Source organism: Xenopus laevis, chromosome 4S, assembly GCF_017654675.1.
Source record: "Xenopus laevis strain J_2021 chromosome 4S, Xenopus_laevis_v10.1, whole genome shotgun sequence".
Classification (NCBI taxonomy): Eukaryota; Metazoa; Chordata; class Amphibia; order Anura; family Pipidae; genus Xenopus; species Xenopus laevis.
In genome coordinates this window covers 127777465-127797675 of record NC_054378.1, presented here as the reverse complement: position 1 = coordinate 127797675, position 20211 = coordinate 127777465, and the positions used below count along the sequence as shown (strand labels likewise).

Sequence of the window (20211 nt, the reverse complement as noted above, 5' to 3'; positions counted from 1 at the left end):
TTGCGGCTTGGTACTTTGGCGTAGAAAGACATGCATACCCAATTTAGATTCAGGGGAATGTGTACTTTCCGAAAATATATGGTTTTCTGGGGTGAACGTACTGTTTTCTACCTTTGCCGCCCCCCAAAACGATGTAAATGTGTTGATTTTGCAGTATCTGAAATTACAGAACAAACGGGGGGTCTTCCTTTTGGGGCCTCCTATGCCACGTGCTTGGGTACATCTATTCATATTGGGCATCAAACTGTTCAGTGGACCCAGGATTTTATATTTGGGGTGTTTTACATTGATACCTAATGATGTGTGGGAGATATGTTGCTGTAGAGTGGAAGCTTTGAGGTCATTTTTCAAAAAATTCACCAATTTCTATAAAACACTATAACTTTAGGAAACAATTGCAACTTGGTGGTTTGGAGTACAAAGATATTTCTACCCATTTTTGATTCACCAGAATCTGTTCTTTCTAGTAATGGGTAGTTTTCTTGGGTAAACCTACTGTTAGTGGAATGTTTGGCCTTGAAATCAAAAGTATGCCGTTTGGGGAGTGTTGCTTTGGAAATTTGGTTGTGTACTGCTTGTAGATTTTGAGCTATACAAGTGAGAAATCTCCATAAAACTATATATATTTGGTATTGTCGCGTTCAGGAGACATAGACCTTTCTAAATCAGCTGTGTTCTCGTACGTAAAATGAATGATGTTTCTGATATATGTGATTGTTCTTCGTGCAACATGATTTTTTTCATTTTATTTGACACTTAGAATCCAATATTTTTTTAGAGAAGTAGAATTACACCAAAATTCTTGCATATTGTGAAAGTTCAGGTTGTCCTGAAAAAAACAATATATTGTTTTCCTGGGTTAACTAAAAGACCACCCCAGGAAAGGCCCTTAAAGTGAAAGAGTGCAAAATATCTAAAAACTGCTTGGCAGTAGATGTTCGCATCTAGGACAAAACGGCTGGCAGGGAAAGGGTTAATTCACAGTCCGGACCTGGAGAGCAACACAAACATGAAAAAGTCCATGGGGATGTCAAATAAGAGCTGTGATTGGCTGTTTGGTAGCCCCTATATGAACTGGTAGCGTATAGGAGGCTCTGTTTGGCAGTATACCTTTTAGCAGCAACCAAAACTTGCCTCTAAGCCAGAGATTAAAAATAAGCACCTGCTTATGAGACTACCGGGAGCAACATGTTGCTCACAAGCTACTGGTTGGGGACCACTGGTGTAGGGGGTCAATGGCCCCACATTTCACCCAATCCAACTCACCGTGATTTGGACCGACAGAGGTCCTAGTCCTGCATTCTTGGCATCTACAGCAAAATTAACTGGCAGGCTGGCAGAAACTCCTTGAGCGCAGAGTCCAGGACCGCTGGCAGTCACCTTGCTGGCATCATACGTTGGCAAGACCTTCACCTTAAAGGGACTTGAACAGCAAATCAAAAATTAGTCTTGAACCAATACTAATATGCTAGTCATATATATATATAAATATATAATATAGGTGGGTTATATGGGGTCTGTATGTACTAATATTAACATGTTAGTATGTTAAATTGAATAAACTTTTGAATTTTATGAATTATGGGCTATGGGACATATATTTTGTTTAATGACTATTATATAGTGCCTAGGCACGTCCCTACTACCCTGCTGCCGATTTTGGACTCATAGCATAGACTCCCCCATCTCTTTAAGAATATTATAATACTAATATGGTGGCTAGATAACAATACAGATTAGAGTGGTTTTACCATCTGTGTAGGCCATGATCCTTCACACCATAAGGCTCTTAGCAGGTCCCCAGGATACAGCAATCACACAAACATTTGGCATATCAAAAACTTTTATGCTAACTTTTCTTCAAGGTGCCAAAAACTTTAACTGTGGACTTTTCTATACAGGTATGGGATCCATTATCTGGAAACCCATTATCCAGTAGGGATGCACCGAATCCACTATTTTGGATTCGGCTGAACCCCTGAATCCTTTGCAAAAGATTCATCTGAATAACAAATACTAATTTGCATATGCAAATAAGGGGTTGGAAGGAGAAAACATTTTTTACTTCCTTGTTTTGTGACAAAAAGTCACGCAATTTCCCTAATCCTAATTTGCATATGTCCCTAATTTGCATATGCAAATTAGGATTAGGTTCTGACGGGCAGAAGGATTCAGCCGAATCTGAATTCTGCTGAAAAAGGCCACATCCCGAACCGAATCCTGGAAACCAGAACCAGAAAGCTCTGTATTATGGAAAAGCCATCTCCTATTATAATCAAATTATCCAACTTTTAAAAAGTGATTTCCTTTTTCTCCATAATAATAAAACAGTCGCTTGTACCAACTAAGATATAATTAATCATTATTGGAAGCAAAACCAGCCTATTGGCTTTATTTAATGTTTACATGATTTTCTAGTAGACTTAGGGTATTATTATTACCAATTATTATTAATATTATTATTAATTATTCATATTATTAGGGTATTATTATTAGAAGTATTAGGGTATATATATATATAAAGAGCTAAATTACGGAAAAAAAAACATTATCTGGAAAATCCCAGGTCCTGAGCATTCTGGATAACAGGTCCCATACCTGTACTATATGGTACCCATACATGACAAATCAAAACCATGCTCAGAGAGAAAATGATATTTCTGCCTAAACAGGATAAAGAGGAGAAGTGTAAGGATAACATGATAAAATGAAGCTGGAACTGGTAGTACCAGGAGACATGGGTTCCTAAAAACACATCTTAAAAACAAACATCATAGAAAGGAAAAAAACTTGTGCCTCTGCATTGTTATACTATGAGATATCTGGGTTGCTGTCAGATGAATTAAAAAAAAAAAAAATCTGAGGTTCAAGGAGAACAGCAAGTTTACCTTCGTGGGATCTCTTCATCAGCATACTGGACAGCTACGGTATAGGGGCCCTCCAGCGTGGGCGTATAACTCACTGTGTGAGTCCCGTCTCCATTATCCACTATATCTACTGGTTCCACCGTCCCTGTACAATAAACAAGCAAGATTTAAAACTCGCCCTGAAATGACTGACGAGGAAAAGAGCTTAATAAAGCCCCAACTTGAACAAGTTGCAGCTTTTATTTCTATCACCTTTACAGCTATTAAAGGAAAACTATACCCCTCAACCAATTAGGTTGAGGTATAAAAAGATATTGCATATAACAGCTCATGTGTAAAACTCTGCTTCATGTAAATAAACCATTTTCACAATAATATACTTTTTAGTGGTATGTGCCATTGGGTAATCATAAATAGAAAACTGCCATTTTAAAAAACAAGGGCCAACCCCTGGGATCGTATGATTCATGGTGCACACAAACAAACCATACATGTTAGGTCACATGAGCCAATTAACAGACAGAGTTCTGTCTTTTACTTCCACACTTCTTCCTGTTACAGTTAGAGCTGCAGTATTTCTGGTCAGGTGATCTCTTCCTGTTACAGTTAGAGCTGCAGTATTTCTGGTCAGGTGATCTCTTCCTGTTACAGTTAGAGCTGCAGTATTTCTGGTCAGGTGATCTCTTCCTGTTACAGTTAGAGCTGCAGTATTTCTGGTCAGGTGATCTCTTCCTGTTACAGTTAGAGCTGCAGTATTTCTGGTCAGGTGATCTCTTCCTGTTACAGTTAGAGCTGCAGTATTTCTGATCAGGTGATCTCTGAGGCAGCACACAGACCATTACAAAATGGTGGTTCAAGGCAAGAGATGTAAAAGGGCAATATTTACTTAAATATATATTCCAGTTAGATAAGATTCTTTAATATGACACTTAATTTGATATATAAACTATCTCAAGTATTCATTTTGGGGATATAGCTGGGGATATAGCTGTCCTTTAAAAAGGAAGCTCATCTCTAAAAAACACCTTTTTAATGCTACAGACAAAGGCACAGTTTATTTTATTTCATTGCCTTCCTAAGTTCCTCTCTATTCAGTGACACATTGGGTATTGGAATAACATAATGCCTCTGTTGTACATAGAACTTAAAGGGCGAAGGGACTTCAATTTCAAGGAGGGCCTCAAACAATACAAAGCCATGAGAATTGGCCTGCTGCAGATTTTCACATGCCCAAATTACTGCTCAGTCCTTCTAGTAACCCAAAGCAACCATTAAGAAGGTAACATTTAATTATATGCCGAATGCAAGCTTTCGATTGGTAAACAGATGTAGCACAAACTTGCGTTTATTTCAATATCTATTGAACGACTTTAAAGTAATATTAAATGAATAAAAAAAGTTTTTTTGTAGGTTATTGGAAAGTGAACTTCCCCTTTAGCCCCTTGAAACAAGACAGTAAAACTATTGTTTGTCCAGAAAACACACTTGTAGTTTTAGAACTACACAATCCTCAGCAGGCACAGGGGGAAGTCAGGGCCTCCAGCTGAAGTTTAACTGGAGAGTGTTCAATCCTCTGGATCTGCTTTGATCAGTTGCGAATGCATCTACATAAAGAATTTCTGTGCTCCAGGAAACAACTAAAAGCGATAACTGGGGAGATGCGTGCAACTGAAACAGTTACTTGAAAAGCGTTCATCTGCTGTTGGACTACAACTCCCAGCATTCTTCAACAGCATAGGCTGAGCGTTCTAGAGCACATTGGGTTGAAAGGACAATACCAAGAAGGCAGAACTGTGAGCTAGGGGTTATTATCCAATTGTTAGTCAATATTAAAGGAGAAGGAAAGGCTAAAAGTAAGTAAGCTTTATCAGAAAGGTCTATATAAATACACCAGTAACCCCTCAAATTAATACTGCTCTGAGTCCTCTGTCAAAATAAACAGCACATTTCTTTCCTTCTATTGTGTACTCATGGGCTTCTGTATCAGACTTCCTGTTTTCACCTTAAACCTCCAGGGTAGAGTCCTGCAGCGGGTCGGGTACTGTTACCCGCAAGAACCTGCGGCACCCTGCGGGTTGCGGATAGAAGTTCCGAGTGCAGGCATAGACACGGGTCGCGGTTCTGCAGGTCGGGCCGCGTGTCATGTCAATAGCGATATTTACTCCTTTTTACTGGTCACGGCTACTTCAGATGACGCCACTTCCGGTTTACGACAGCACTTCATGGTTTACTCCTTTTTTTCTGATTACGGCTACTTCCGATGATGTCACTTCCAGTTTACAATGACAGCACTTCCTGATTCTTGATGGTCAGTGGGTCGCGGGTCCAGGTTGTGGATAAGGTACTTGCGGGTCCAAGCGGGTAAGAATGCGGGTTGCGGGTCCGGGTCCCAAAAAATGGACCCGCCCAGAACTCTGCTCCAGGGCACAGCCTTGAGCATGCTCAGTTTGCTCCTCTCTCCCTCCCTCCTCCCCTCCCTGCTGTAATCTGAGCCCAGAGCTATAAGTGAGCAGGGAGAGACTCGGGCAGGAAGTGATGTCACACCAAGCTAATATGGCAGTTGCTATCCTAAACAAACAGAGAACACTTCAAGAGCTGTTTATTCAGGTATGGTAAAGCATTCTGCAGAAAAAATATAGTTATAGCTCGCACTGTTGTGGCTAATCTATTGGCAAACTGCTTCAGGAGCTTTCCTTCTCCTTATCATAAGTGAAGTTCTCAGCATGATCTATTTATTTGGCAAAGGGGCCAGTAGTCTTTCCAGCAGCACATTATGTGGCTCTTACAATCACAGAGAGTTTGATTGGATGGGAAGGAGCAGCTCACAAACCACAGAATAATGATTTAATGTCAGAAGCAGCAGGCTATCCAGGTTATCTGAGGTAACACGCTTATGTGCATCCTATTAGTAAAGTAATGCGATATTGAAAGATAAACAGCACAGATTGATTGCTCATGTGCAGCACCGGAGTGTAAGGGTCTGGCCACACGAGCAGCTTCGGGGAGATTAGTTGCCCCAGTGACAAATCTCCTCTTCTTCGGGCCGACAATCTCCCCGAACTGCCTTCCCCTGCCCTCCGCTGGCTGAAATTAAATTCACCTGGGGGAAGTCACACGCGATGCTTCGTTTTCAGAAGTCGCCCAACGTTGTCTCACGAGGAAACTTTTTCAAAGTGCCGTAAGTGTCGTAAGCCGGCGGAGGGCAGGGGGAAGGCAGTTCAGTGACATCGTCGCCCCGAAGAAGAGGAGATCTGTCGCTGTGGCGACTGATCTCCCCGAATCTCTCGTGTAGCCAGACCCTTAGAGGTATTATATCGCTTGTCTCCGCTTAGGCTCTTTGTAGCTGTCTCTGGAGTTGTCCCTGCGAAAAAATAACAATTGCATCTTCCCAGTGTGTTTTTTACAACAGCCTTTCAACAGGGAGGAATGAGCAGCTTCTTGTTCTGCTAAACATAAACAACATGTTTTTCCTTATATTTCCATATACTGTGGGCCAGTTATGGGGTCCCCTGATTATTATACAACAATGATGGACCTATTTTTCTTTGTGTAAATCACTGCTATTTATTTTTGTTATGGAAAGAAGCTTAGAATTTCTGGATGGAGTTTCCCTAGCAGTGCGTCTTTAAAGGGATTCTGTCCATGATTTTTATTATGTAGTTTTTATTTCTAAATGACACTGTTTACACTGCAAATAATTCATTCTACAATATAAAATGTAATTTCTGAACCAGCAAGTGTATTTTTTCTTATTTGTAATATCCATGTTGCCTGGTCATGTGCTTTCAGAAAGAGCCAGCACTTTAGGATGGAACTGCTTTCTGGCAGGCTGTTGTTTCTCCTACTCAATTTAACTGAGTGTGTCTCTGTGGGACCTGGATTTTACTATTGAGTGCTGTTCATAGATCTACCAGGCAGCTGTTATCTTGTGTTAGGGAGCTGCTATCTGGTTCCCTTCCCATTGTTCTGTTGTTAGTCTGCTGGGGGGAAAGGGAGGGGGGTGATATCACTCAAACTTCAGTCACTCTTTACTGCTGTACTGCCTAGTTGATCAGAGCACAAGTCACATGACTGGGGGAGCTGGGAAACTGACAATATGTCTAGCCCCATGTCAGATTTCAAAATTAAATATTAAAAAATCTGTTTGCTGTTTTCAAAAACAGATTTCAGTGCAGAATTCTGGAGCACCACTGTTGAATTTTGAAAAACAATGTTTTCCCATAACAGTATCCCTTTAAGAAACCCTTGACATAACTATATGCATTTATAAATCTCCTATGCCTTTTATTCACGTAAAACTGGCCCAGAGTCAGCCCACGGTTAGAGCATCGTCTTGTTATTCAGAAGATGTCGCATACACTACAGTACATTATAGGGATCCACCAAATCCAGGATTCAGTTTAGGATTCAGCCAGGATTCTGCCTTGTTTAGCAGGATTCAGATGAATCCAAACTAAATCCGAAAAATCATGTGACTTTTCATTATACAACAAGAACGTAAAAAGAAAATTTAGCCTCTCACTAGGCGCTCTTTCCCCTCTCCTTTCCCTAATTTGCATGTGTACATTTTTGAGAAACAGATTTCAGTGCAGAATTCTGCTGGAGCAGCACTATTAACTGATGTGTTTTGAAAAAAAACAAACATTTTTCTTTCTTGCATAGATTGGGCCCTACGATTCCAAATCCGGCGCTTCCCAAATGGAAAAATTATCAGCAGAGAAGCCTCAACTATGTGAAAAATGTCCCTTACAACACGGGCCTAGCGTTTCATATGGAAAAGTGCTATTTCTCATGTCCAGGTAGAAAGCAAAGGCAAAGCTAGAACTCCCCAGTACAAGCACGCAATGCACATTAACTGTCAATCAGATTTAGTTTTCAGCACTCGGCAGGAGTCCTGTTCTGAAATCCCAGAGTGCCATAGCAGCTTTACAAAACAAAAGGGCTACTGTCTGAATCTGTTTTGCAGTAGCCACGCCATTGTATATGTCAGCTCACTCAATTGCATTGGACAGCCTGCTGCCTGGAAGGTGCATTCCCACGACATGGTTAAAAAGCCTGTGCCCAGTCATGTAAAAACAATATCAGTGCCTGGGGTTCTGAGCAGAAAATGATTTGTAATTGGGGGGAAAGAATTTGTTGCTCTGATTTACCAATTTTATATCAGGCTGGAGGGGGTATCAAGAGATTAGACGGGCAACATTTTGCAGCATAAAGATTAAAGTGTCATGCGTTTACTCTTAAACACAGGGCTGCTTATTGTATGCAAGAACATTCCATTGGAATATTTGTGGGAGGTATAGATATATATATAAATATATATATATATATATATGTATAGTTAGAAGAGTCGTTGGAATAAAGTGTTGATGTAGATAAGGGCCTTTTAAAGGGGTGGTTCACCTTTATGTATGTTATACTATGACTAATTCTAAGCAACTTTCCACTGTGCAGGGGAGGCCCTATTATATTTTAGCAGAAGAGCAAGAAAGGTTAGAAGGATAAGTGACAGAACAGCAGGTAAAATCGTAGTAACCTTAATGGGCAGATTTATCAAAGGTAGAATTTTGAATTCAGGCGAAATTCGAATACAGTCAAATGGGAGGTTACTTAAGAAAAAATTTGAACGTCCCTCAGAAAAAAACTCAAATTTCAGGAAGGCTATTAACATCTTCAAATGGCTCAACGGACTTGACTTGTACATGAACTCAGCAGGTTTTAGGCAGTGAATATTCGAATTAGGACTGTTTCCATGGTCGAGGTGTGATAAATCTCACATTTGAATTTACATTCGAACTGGGTAGGACTGGGGGGCCCACCAGGACTGCTGTCCAGGGCCCCCCTATTGTGACGCGCCGCTCAGTGCGCATGCATGAAGGAAATTTTTTTTAAGAATATGAATATTGGTAGAGGGGGTCTGGCCCGGCAGGTACCCATGAGGGTCGGGGCCCACTGGGTTTTTTCCCGGTGTCCCGCCAGGCCAGTCCGACCCTGTATTTGAATAGGGGGATTAAAATTCAAATGTGTGAATTTTGACACCAATAAAAATTAGAAAATTCTAATTTACTATTCGAACCCTTAATAAATCTGCCTTTAAAGGAGAAGTCAACCCTTTAAAACCTGTACCCCCGCCCCACAGAGGCCCCTCCCCCAGCCTAACTGCCCTTGGGGGAAATGCCCCATACTTTATACTTACCCCTCGGCGCAGATTCTGGCATTGGAGTTCCACACAGCCATCTTCCGTTTCTTCTTCCGGCGCTTCGGCAATTTTCGTCAGTTTCAGCACATGCCGAGTCGTCGCGAACCAGCAAAATGCTCCAACTGCGCATGCGCCAACATGCCGATCTCCCACTCAGCTTGCCGAAGACCTGGCAGATGGCTTGCCGGAACTCCGATGCCAGAATCTGTACCGAAGGTTAAGTATAAAGTATAGGGCATTTCCCCCGGGGGGGTCTCCATAGAGTGGGGGGTACGGGGTTTTTTCTTAAAGGGTCAACCTCTCCTTTAAATGTAATTTAGACTACACCGTTAAAACATTCTAACAGCACTGTAGAGCTGCGATATGTCCATATGTCTTTATAGTCTGCCCCATGTAAGATAACCTAAATGTAATGACAAAAGCCCTTTTCCTCTGAATGATCCCTGTGTGATTTATGAATGTATTGCTCTACTTATGCTTTAAGTGAGGCTACAGTGGAAATATTGCTGCATTGTGACCTCACATGAACCTACATTTGTATCTGATCACAGGATTTTCCCTGGACGTACGAACAGATGAAAAGAATAACAAGACTCATAAGGGATCTGCTTGATGTTTTCCTGACTGACATTATACAGGACACCGGGGATACTTCCTACAATATCCCCCTCCCACATTCCCCCCTGTAGTGTGGCCTTCGGAGGGATATTTATTAAAAAAAAAAGCATGGCTTCCATCTGTTGGAAACTAGAACTCCCAGCTCCCCCAGCCAGCCATAGTTCACAACAACTAAAGGGAGGAAGGCCAAAGGAATGAGGCATAGGAAAGAAATGGCAAACCTTTAAATGCTATTGTTTTTTTATTTTATATTTGTCATTGTCTAATGGAAATATTAAAGGGGAATTTGACCTGTAAATAAACTAGGGATACACCGAATCCACTATTTTGGATTTGGCCGAACCCCGAATCCTTTTCGAAAGATTTGGCGGAATACCAAACCCGAATCCTAATTTGCATATGAAAATTAGTGGTGCGAAGGTGAAAACATTTTTTACTTCCTTGTTTTGTGACAAAAAGTCACAAAATTTCCCTCCACAACCCTAATTTGCATATGCAAATTAGGATTCGGTTCAGCCGGGGAGAAGGATTTGGCCGAATCCTGGCGAATCCCAGATTCGGTGCATCCCTAAAATAAACTCTGAAATTGAGTTGTATTTACTATGAGCCACCCAACTTGGCTTTTTTTGTGTGGAATTTGTGAAATGAAATAGCTGGAGCAGTTTGTACATTATTCATACAAAGACAAATCTACTTCTTTGGTGTCACACTTTGGCCAGATCAGCAGTTAAGCTCAGATAATGATGGCAAACTGACCCCCCCCCATAGGATTGGTAACTAAACAAATCTGCAACATACCCTAATAGATGAAAGTTACCAAGAGAATCTGATTTTTTAGTCTAGAATACACGGTTTGCCCTTATTTATCAATAAAAAAAACTTGAAAAAAAATCGGATCAGGAAAAAACGCAGCCTTTTTGGATTGTCGGGGTTTGACACTGGTTTTTCCTCGGAAACTAAAATTTTTAGTTGTTTTCGGGCTTCAAACGCGAAAAAATTTGGGGTTGAGTTTGAGTTTTTGAGGAAAAAATCTGAACATTTCTATAGGTTAAGGGGACATCTGCCATTGACTTTTTCATGAATTCGGCAGGTTTTAGATGGTGTATTTTTAGATTCGGACTTGAAACAGCTTCAGGGCATAATAAATCCATCCTGACGCCACAAAAAAATTGCACATTAATAAATATCCACCTGAGAGTTGCAGGTTAACAAGATACAGAAGGTGAAAGGCTCAACATTTATGTTCTGGAAAATGATTATCTTAATTTGGTGTATTGACAGGTCAAAATCTCTTTTAGACCCAGTTTGGAGACATGACAAAGCCCAGACACACACACACAGTTATGATTGGCTCAGAAAGAACATGGATGTATTAACTGGTGTTGTCTCTCAGGGTTGCTTACCTCTTGGTCCCGTCACCTGCACTGCCAGGGGAGCAATTCCAGCTTTGCTGCTATTCACAGTAAACTGCTGGGGGATATTTGCTCGTACTGCTGTGCCCAGCCCAGGCCCAGATGTCTTGACCTTGCCGGGATCCACAACATCTTTCACTGGTACTCTGAATGGGGACTGCCTGCAAAGTAATTACAGAGAAAAATGTCTGCAGGAACAAAGGCTCATAGTAGGACAACATTCAGCTTTCTAGAACACAAGTGTTTCCTCCAACAAATACTTCAATGGTGGAGGGGAGGATAGGTCCATTAAGAGAGCATGATGGGAAGTGTCCTGTGAGGTAACCAGGAAGTACTTACAGCAAATGAGAGAGTGAGGGAGAGCGTCCCGTGAGGTAACAGGGAAGCACTTACAGCAAATGAGAGTGAGGTGGAGTGTCCTGTGAGTAGGGTTGCCACCTTTTCAAAAAAAATTAACGGCTGCTGGGGGGCGGGGCCTCAACGGGGCGGGGCGGGACGTCAAAAGGGGCGGGACGTGACATCAAAAGGGGCAGGGCCACGGACACCACGGACGTAGAAGAGGCAAAAGAAAAGGTAAGTTGCAGGGGATTGGGGGCAGGCCGAGGGCTCCTTTTGATCGTATTACAAATTTACCGGCAGCTACATTGCCGGTAAATTTGTAATAACGGCCCCGGCCTCGGCTAGGCCGGTAAAATACCGGCCGGGTGGCAACCCTACCCGTGAGGTAACCTGGAAGCACTTTCAGCAAATGAGAGAGTGAGGGGGAGTGTCCCGTGAGGTAACCAGGAAGCATTTACAGCAAATGAGAGAGTGAAGGGGGAGTGTCCTGTGAGGTAACCAGGAAGTACTTACAGCAAATGAGAGAGTGAGGGGGGAGTGTCCTGTGAGGTAACAGGGAAGCACTTACAGCAAATGAGAGAGTGAGGGGGAGTGTCCTGTGAGGTAACCAGGAAGTACTTACAGCAAATGAGAGCATGAGGGGGAGTGTCCTGTGAGGTAACCAGGAAGTACTTACAGCAAATGAGAGAGTGAGGGAGAGTGTCCTGTGAGGTAACCAGGAAGTACTTACAGCAAACGAGAGTGAGGGGGAGTGTCCTGTGAGGTAACCGGGAAGTACTTACAGCAAATGAGAGAGTGAGGGGGGAGTGTCCTGTGAGGTAACCGGGAAGCACTTACAGCAAATGAGAGAGTGAGGGGGAGTGTCCTGTGAGGTAACCTGGAAGCACTTTCAGTAAATGAGAGAGTGAGGGAGAGTGTCCTGTGAGGTAACAGGGAAGCACTTACAGCAAATGAGAGAGTGAGGTGGAGTGTCCCGTGAGGTAACCTGGAAGCACTTTCAGCAAATGAGAGTGAGGTGGAGTGTCCCGTGAGGTAACCTGGAAGCACTTTCAGCAAATGAGAGTGAGGGGGAGTGTCCCGTGAGGTAACCTGGAAGCACTTTCAGCAATGAGGAGAGTAAGGGGGAGTGTCCTTGTGAGGGTAACCAGGAAGTACTTACAGGCAATGAAATAGTGAGGAGGAGTGTCCTGTGAGGTTAACCAGCAAGTACTTACAGCAAATGAGAGTGATGGGGGAGTGTCCTGGTAGGTAACCAGGAAGTACTTTACAGCAATGAGGAGTGGAGGGGGGGAGGTGTCCTGGTAGTAAACCATGGAAGCATTTTTACAGCAAATGAGAGAGTGAGGGGGAGTTTCCTGTGAGGTAACCAGGAAGTACTGTACAAAGCCAAATGAGAGAGTAGAGGGGAGTGTCCCGTTGAGGAAACCTGGGAAGCACTTCCTCCGAGCAAATGAGAGCAGTGAGGCCGGGAAGGTGTCCCGCGAGGTTAACCTGGAAGCACTTTTCAGCAATGAGAGAGATGATGGGGGAGTTGTCCTGTGGGGGTAACAGGGAAAGCACTTACAGCAAATGAGAGAGTGAGGGGGAGTGTCCAACGCAACACAACTGTCGGATGCAAATGCTGCGTCTGCATTCGACAGTAGTGTCGTGTCGGATCAACACTGCCACTTCATCCTTCATTCTATCTCTTACCTTAGTTCCGTCACATGTATTTTGTCGCAGCGCGTTGGATCGCGACAAAAACGTCTGTGCAGTCCTACCCTAAGACAAATCTCAAAATAGTGGATTCCATGCATCTCATCTGCCCCTAATGTAAACATCTAAATCTACCGGATGCCCAGAATGCTGGCTTGGATTAAATACACATACATTTCATTATTTTTAGATCCAAGCTAATATTGCAGGCTGTTCTCCAGAATCCCAACAAAATACCTAGAATCCCTTTAACTAAACACAGGTTTAAAATTACACCTTTTCCTCCATTGTAAAAATAATAAGAAATAACAATTACTGGAATAACCAATAGAGTTTCCCTAATACCTGGAATATGCTCTCCATTATATGTTATATTCACATCATAGTCCCCTGGAAGATATGGAGTGTATTCCACACTGCAGCTGCCATCTTTGTTGTCTTTACAAGACATTTTGGATTCCGAGGGTCCTTCAACTGTAATTCCCAGACCACCAATCCCAGCCCCCCTGCAAAAAAATATTATTTGCACAATTACAAGTCAAAATATTTTGTGCCCCTGTATTGTATAGTGCGCCACTTAACCACAATCCCATTCTCCCCTGCTGCCTTTATCTGGTATACCCATTACTGTTTATAACACAAAAGCTCCTCATTGTTCATTGCCTGTATTATATCTGAGCAGAAAAGTACAGAAACAGAAATTAAAAAGTCCCCACATTTTATTATGTTGGAAGGGCAATTACAATGTTATGTTCAATGCATGACTGCTTAGTGAAATTAAAAATATATCTGGTCAAGTTTAAAATATGTTCTATTTGTGCGCCCTGCAATCAAAGGGAAGATCAAAGACAATCTTGTACAATATACAGTGAGAAATGGGAACCAAAGCTTTACGCATGAATTCTTAGTGTATATAAATATCAATCTTGTAACCAACATCAGTCTATAATTAGTGTTTATCTGCTTTTGATTTCCTGTAACTAGGCAATTTTCTGTATATATATATATATATATATATATACATATGGGTGGAAGGTGCTGTATAATTTGCCTTATTTATTATGTTGCTTATACAGTGCCAACACATTAACACACACATATTTTACACACACATCAGTCCCTGCCCCAGTAGAGTTTACAATCTAAGGAACCTACCATATTTACACACAGTAGGGTCAATTTTATTATGGACCAATTAACGTGTCTGGATGTTTTTGGCGTATGGAAGGAAAATGGAGTTCCCAGAGTGGTTTCAAGTTTTCTAAGGGGATAATTTTGCCAAGGAGCAATGGAACTAGCGTTACTAGTGAATCTAATGCTGAACTATACTGTATAAGCAAAACCCTTACAAACAATTCCAGTTAGACCGCACTTACTGAAAAGGCCAGTGTATCATCGGGTGCACGTCATGTGGCCTGTTCATCAAGGCTCCATTGTTGCATTAATTCTCTCCCAGTAGACAGCACTCCAGTTTCAATAAAACCGTCTTTATTGTGTATGGGACAGCAGCATAAAATTACAACGTTTCGAGTGGCACTCCACTCTTTGTCATGCTTGACAAAGAGTGGAGTGCCACTCGAAACGTTGTAATTTTATGCTGCTGTCCCATACACAATAAAGACGGTTTTATTGAAACTGGAGTGCTGTCTACTGGGAGAGAATTAAGCAAAACCCTTAGACCCATTTTAACTTTCTACCTCTCAAAATCATCCTGTGCAACAAAATAACTCCCTGCTGGCCACTCTAGAACGCAGATTCTAATTCTATAGTATCAGTAGTACTATTATTTACTTCACTGTACAAGTCAATAAAAACAACACAAGCCTGCCATACGGGTAGGAACGGAACTAGGCTGGGGTGTCCTCTACTAACCTTAGTAATGGACTGAGAACAAGTTGGTTGCTTGCTTCACAAGCTTCTGTGAGTCCCAGCACCTGGGCATTTCACCACGGTCAGGGGTAAGCACCCCTCTGTCACTCCTATGTTAGAATGGGCTGTTGGGGACGGCTTCATCATCATGACGGTCACCTAATTGATGAACACCTGAAACACTACAAGACATAGAGTATGGCGGTTAAAACCTTCGGCGTGGAACCTTCCAACTGCTTTGATCTGCAACTGCACAAAACAGTGATTGGATGTGTGGTAGAAAGTCATAGTCGGTTCTCTCAATGGTTACAATTTTGATAGCTGTAGGTTTTATTTAATCAGAATAAAAATAAAGTTCTGGGAATATTTTAAATGTTAAAAAAATATTTAAAATAATTAGAATAAAGTGATTAAGGACAGTGTTGGACTGGCCCACCGGATACCAGGAAAACTCCCGGTGGCCAGGTGTCAGGAGGCCCTTCTGCTGCTAAAGATTTGGCCTATTTCATGGCCATTTCCTATTTCTAGGAGAACAAAGATGCTAAATAGATGGAATAATAGATTATAGTCTGTAAAGAATAAAGACTAGGAGAGTAGAGGTTGAGTGAGGAGAAGAATAATAATAGTACTCAGAGTGGGCCCCTGGTCTATGGTTCTTTGGTGGCCCCTGGTCTAAGGTTTTTGGGTGGGCCCCTCGTGTCCCAGTCCGACAATGATTAAGGATCATGATAAAGACAAATAGCACAAGAACATGCCTGGAGCTCTGTTGGCTTACTCCCACAGTCAAGCAGGTGTTTTACTTTGTTGCCTGGATATACTGCACAGTAGGAACCAGAGTTTAATTTAGATCCAGCCCTAGGCATTGGCCCACAGCATGTCCTGTCCACTCTCCAACCAGCACAGTCTTTGCTGATTTGAGCAATGAGCGACCCTCAAAGTCCCTATGACCCTTTGTTTTTTGAAACCTTAGCAAGGCAGCTCCCCTGCTAAATGTCTAAATTTAAACGTGCAAATGAGCAAGAGCTCTGTGCACACAGAAAGCCATATGCCCGATAGTGGATTGCATGTTTAACAGTAGATCATGCAGTGTAAACAAGGAAATGATTACATTTTAAGATCGATAGACAGATTAAAAATAGAGAAGTTAGATGGATTAAAGAAGAAAAAAGTATGTGGTTTCAACAGTAAATAAAATAAACGCCAAGCACCCCCATCCTTATTCATTTTAATTGCTCCAAGAAGTGAGCATTATAGTAGTCAGACGATGGCAGCCCCTCGGTAAGGTTTTTTGGTTACTGACACAGGCCTGAGTTACAGCTGTATTTTAATTGGCTCGCAAGGCTCGAATGAATTACGATGCGAGCGTGAGGTCATAGTGTGTGTGGGGAAACTGCATTACCGGCCTTTTAAAAATCCAGACTTCTTGGAGTTCTGTATTAAAAGGGTCCATAAGTCAGTGTGTTCTACAATGTTGTATACACAAGTGATATGTCACTCTTACACTTGTGGTTATTTATTAAGCTCCAAATACCCGAAATCCCAAAAATTCGGATTTTCAGACCTTAAAAAAAACAACTTAATTTTTCAGAATTTATTTAAGTACGATGGTATGAAAACTCAGAATCCAAAAACCCGGCATCTCGGGATCCTGTATTAGTCAATAGAGAAGGTCCCAGTGTCTGCGCTGCAGTCAATACAGATATCTGATGATTTTGGGCCAAAAAGTATTTTTTGCAAAAAAGTCCTAAAAAGTTTTCGCCCAAACTTATTTTTTTGAATGATAAATAAGGTCCATTCGGGAATTCGGAGGTGCTCTGATTTTTATTTTAGAATTACTGAGATAAATTTGGAGCTTGATAAATAACCCTCTTAATGTATAATGTTGAAATTTTATAACAATCCCTCTAATTTACACATCACAAGGGCCAGAGCGTACTGAATATATAATGCTGGACAGTCTATATAACTGTAGCTTTGAGTTTCTCCAGCTGATTCAGTCTAAGGGCAATGTCATTTCCGGGAGATACCGGTTCAAAAATGTAATTAAATTGATTATTGGGAACTAGAAAAGTTATGACAAAGCTGTGCCTCCTTGGCTTAACACTGGGAGGAGAGCAGCCTACAAAAATAATTTATGCTCCGCCTATCAAGAGCGGCCAAAAAGCAGGAAACATAAAAACCAAACTCCACCTCTTTTCCTTAAAGGGGATCTGTCACCCTAAAAAATAATTCCAAATCCTGTTTTATGATGTTATTCAAGCAAAATAAACTTCACTTATACCATATACATGATTTCAATTTTATTTCTTTTAGTCTTGTAAATCACAATCACATCAAGCAGGCAGCAGCCATTTTGTTTACACTGTTAGTAAGGCAAGCTAAAATCTTGCCAAATCATGTTGATACACCATAATGGAGCACCTGATGCCCATGTACTGGCTACAAAATTAAATGTTGAAGACAGAGGGGGAATGTAAGGAGGGCAGTGACATGTACGAACTGCAGAATGGAAAGTGAAAGTAATTGCCTGCCCCGCCTCTATGACTAAGGCATAGAGGAGGACAGGCAATATATGATTGACAGCTGAAGGTTTTAAATTAGTTTATAACAGTATAGCTGCTTTAATAAAAAAATAATTTGGGTTGATTAATTTAAAAGGACTTTTATTATACATACAGTATTTTCATGAGTGGTGACAGGTCCCTTTTAATACTGATAGGAGAACAGCCAAGAAGCAGGAAGTATGGAAAGGAACAAGCCCCACCTACAAGCCCCCACCTTAATGCTGGCAGGAGAGCAGCCTATAGAGTATATTTAAGTCATGCACTTAACTATAAATTCAGTTTCCCAGGGGGATATTTATTTTGGGTAAAATTCACACTGGGTCAGGTTCAGAAACAATATGCCCCATCCTATAACAAAAAATGTGAACTAAAGGGAAATATATTTTTTTATACGATTGCTGCAAATTTAATGCTTCCTTGAACATATTATTATTATTATTATTAGCCCTGGGAAATGAATGTGCTTATATTAGGGATGCACCGAATCCAGGATTCGGTTCGGGATTCGGCCTTTTTCAGCAGGATTCCGCCGAATCCTTCTGCCCTGCCGAACCAAATCCGAATTTGCAAATTAAGGGCGGGGAGGGGAATTGCGTGACTTTTTGTCACAAAACAAGGAAGTAAAAAATGTTTTCCCCTTCCCACCCCTAATTTGCATATGCTGAATCTCTCGCAAAGGAATGGATTCGGTGCATCCCTAGCTTATATATCACATGAATTACATACATGTAACATACAGAATTACATAAACAACCGATACAAAAGGTGAGGAAGACCCTGTGCCAAAAGGCTTACAATCTAAAGGGAAAGGGAATGAGACACAAGGTGTGTAGTGGGCAACAATCGAAATAAATCAAAAATAACAGTGAGAGAAGTAGCATAGTATTACATTATGGTAGCTAAACAGAGTGAGGCTAGCTTCTCTAAAAACTGTGTTTTGAAGCAGAATCTTTTGAAGCAGAAAGGTTTGGGAGAGATCGACCAACTGTGCGAGAGAGTTCAGAGGACATTGCAAAGTCTGAATGTGAGCGTGTGAGAGGCTAAGCAGAGAAGAGCTGAGGAGCAGGTCAGTAGCGTCAGTAGCAGGAGCGTAGTGAACATCTTGGTGCAGTACTACAGCATGAGTTCAAGATGTAGAGGGACAGATTATTTGAAGTAGTAGAACTCTTGAATGTCAGGATTATCCAAAAATTTAAAGAAATATTCCTAGCCAAGTAAATATCTGTATTATACTGGCTTTAAAATGAGTTTTGCTTGAATGGCCATCCACACAGCATGAAGAAATATAACCAGTGTATCAAGGTATATTCTTTCTCTCAATACTGTTACCTTTTTCAAGGGAGTTATCCCACAAAGTAAGTCCATCCGCCATTATCTCTCTAACGTAATCAGGTGGACGCACCGACGCGGAATTAGTGATTTTCGGTTATCGACGTATCGCCCAGTTTTGGCTAGTGATTTGGCATCCACGGTAAGTCTGTGTAGCTTCTCATTAAAAACCCTGCGATGGAAGAAGAATGGCAATCACCCAGCAAAAACACGCAATCAAAATGAATGTATCCTAAATTCATTTTATTCCCCACCATACAATCCATAGACAGGAACTGCACAATTCTGCTTGTTGAGTAAAACATTCCATCTGCCCTTGAAGGTGCGTCACCTTGTGTTCACCGTGCATTGTCTATACTATTGATAATTTAAGCAAACTTTCCAATGTCGTCTTTATTTTTTCATTTTATTAGTTTGAATAATTTGCCGCTCTTCTTCTACCGCTTCCACGCTTTCAAATGGAATCACTGACCCAATCTAAAACACAAAATGCTGTGTTAAGGCACAAAATGTATTTTTGTCGCTACTTTTTAATCTATTCAACTTTCTTTCTCACATCATACTTAAAGTGAAACAACCCCTTATAATAACGGAAAAGCCCAGCAAATGGCCAGCTTGTACAGAATGATAAGAATTCTGGATTCCCATCTAGTGATTGTGTGCTTTGATTTCTCAGACCAGCACACCTAACCCGCCCCCCTAGCCCGCCGGCATCCCACTTCCGTTCTTTAAGACCAGCCCACCCCCAATCACGAAAAGAGGGCGGGGCGAAGCAAGCATCGTCTATAAAAGACAAATCGGGATGCATTTGAGCTCATCCCCACGCTGCCGGCACGAAAAGCATGAACGGCCCAAACCGCGCCAACCCTGCGGCTATTGACAGCCCGCACATCACTAGTCGCCAGTTCTACTCTGTACGGTGATCAAGTTGTGTCCCTGCAGCAAAAGCAAGCGCATCTATCCTGATTTTTTCAACTCTGGTACTGATAAAGTTATTGAGGAATTTCAATTAGCTGCCCGAGCACCTTCCTCCCTCTGATTTTCTGTATGTTCCAAGGGATCAAGCATCATACTAATTGAACTAAGTGGAGTATAACAATGCAATCTCCCATTCAGCGGTCTAATGGCACATAGATGCACCGAATAATATCGTTATCAAACAAATTCTGTGCATTTTCGGACGGTATTGGCAGATGAGCCGACCGATATCGGGCAGAAGACTTGGGCCTGCCGAAAATTTTGATGGGCACCAACATGCGCCATGTTAGTGCTGATCATCAGAACAGGCAGAATTCTTCATTTTTCTATCTGTATAATCTCGG

At 41.6% G+C, this 20211-nt stretch overlaps 1 pseudogene across 1 annotated transcript in view; it reads right to left on the bottom strand.

Moving 5' to 3' along the window:
* Window positions 1-20211, bottom strand: part of LOC108705609 — a 93422-nt pseudogene that overhangs the window by 51310 nt on the left and 21901 nt on the right. The window contains exons 10-13 of the transcript XR_005967443.1: window positions 17285-17310; window positions 8928-8975; window positions 2889-3014; window positions 1267-1423 (exon numbers count right to left, since the gene is read on the bottom strand). The product of XR_005967443.1 is annotated as a filamin-B-like (transcript). The remainder of the gene's footprint in view (window positions 1-1266; window positions 1424-2888; window positions 3015-8927; window positions 8976-17284; window positions 17311-20211) is intronic.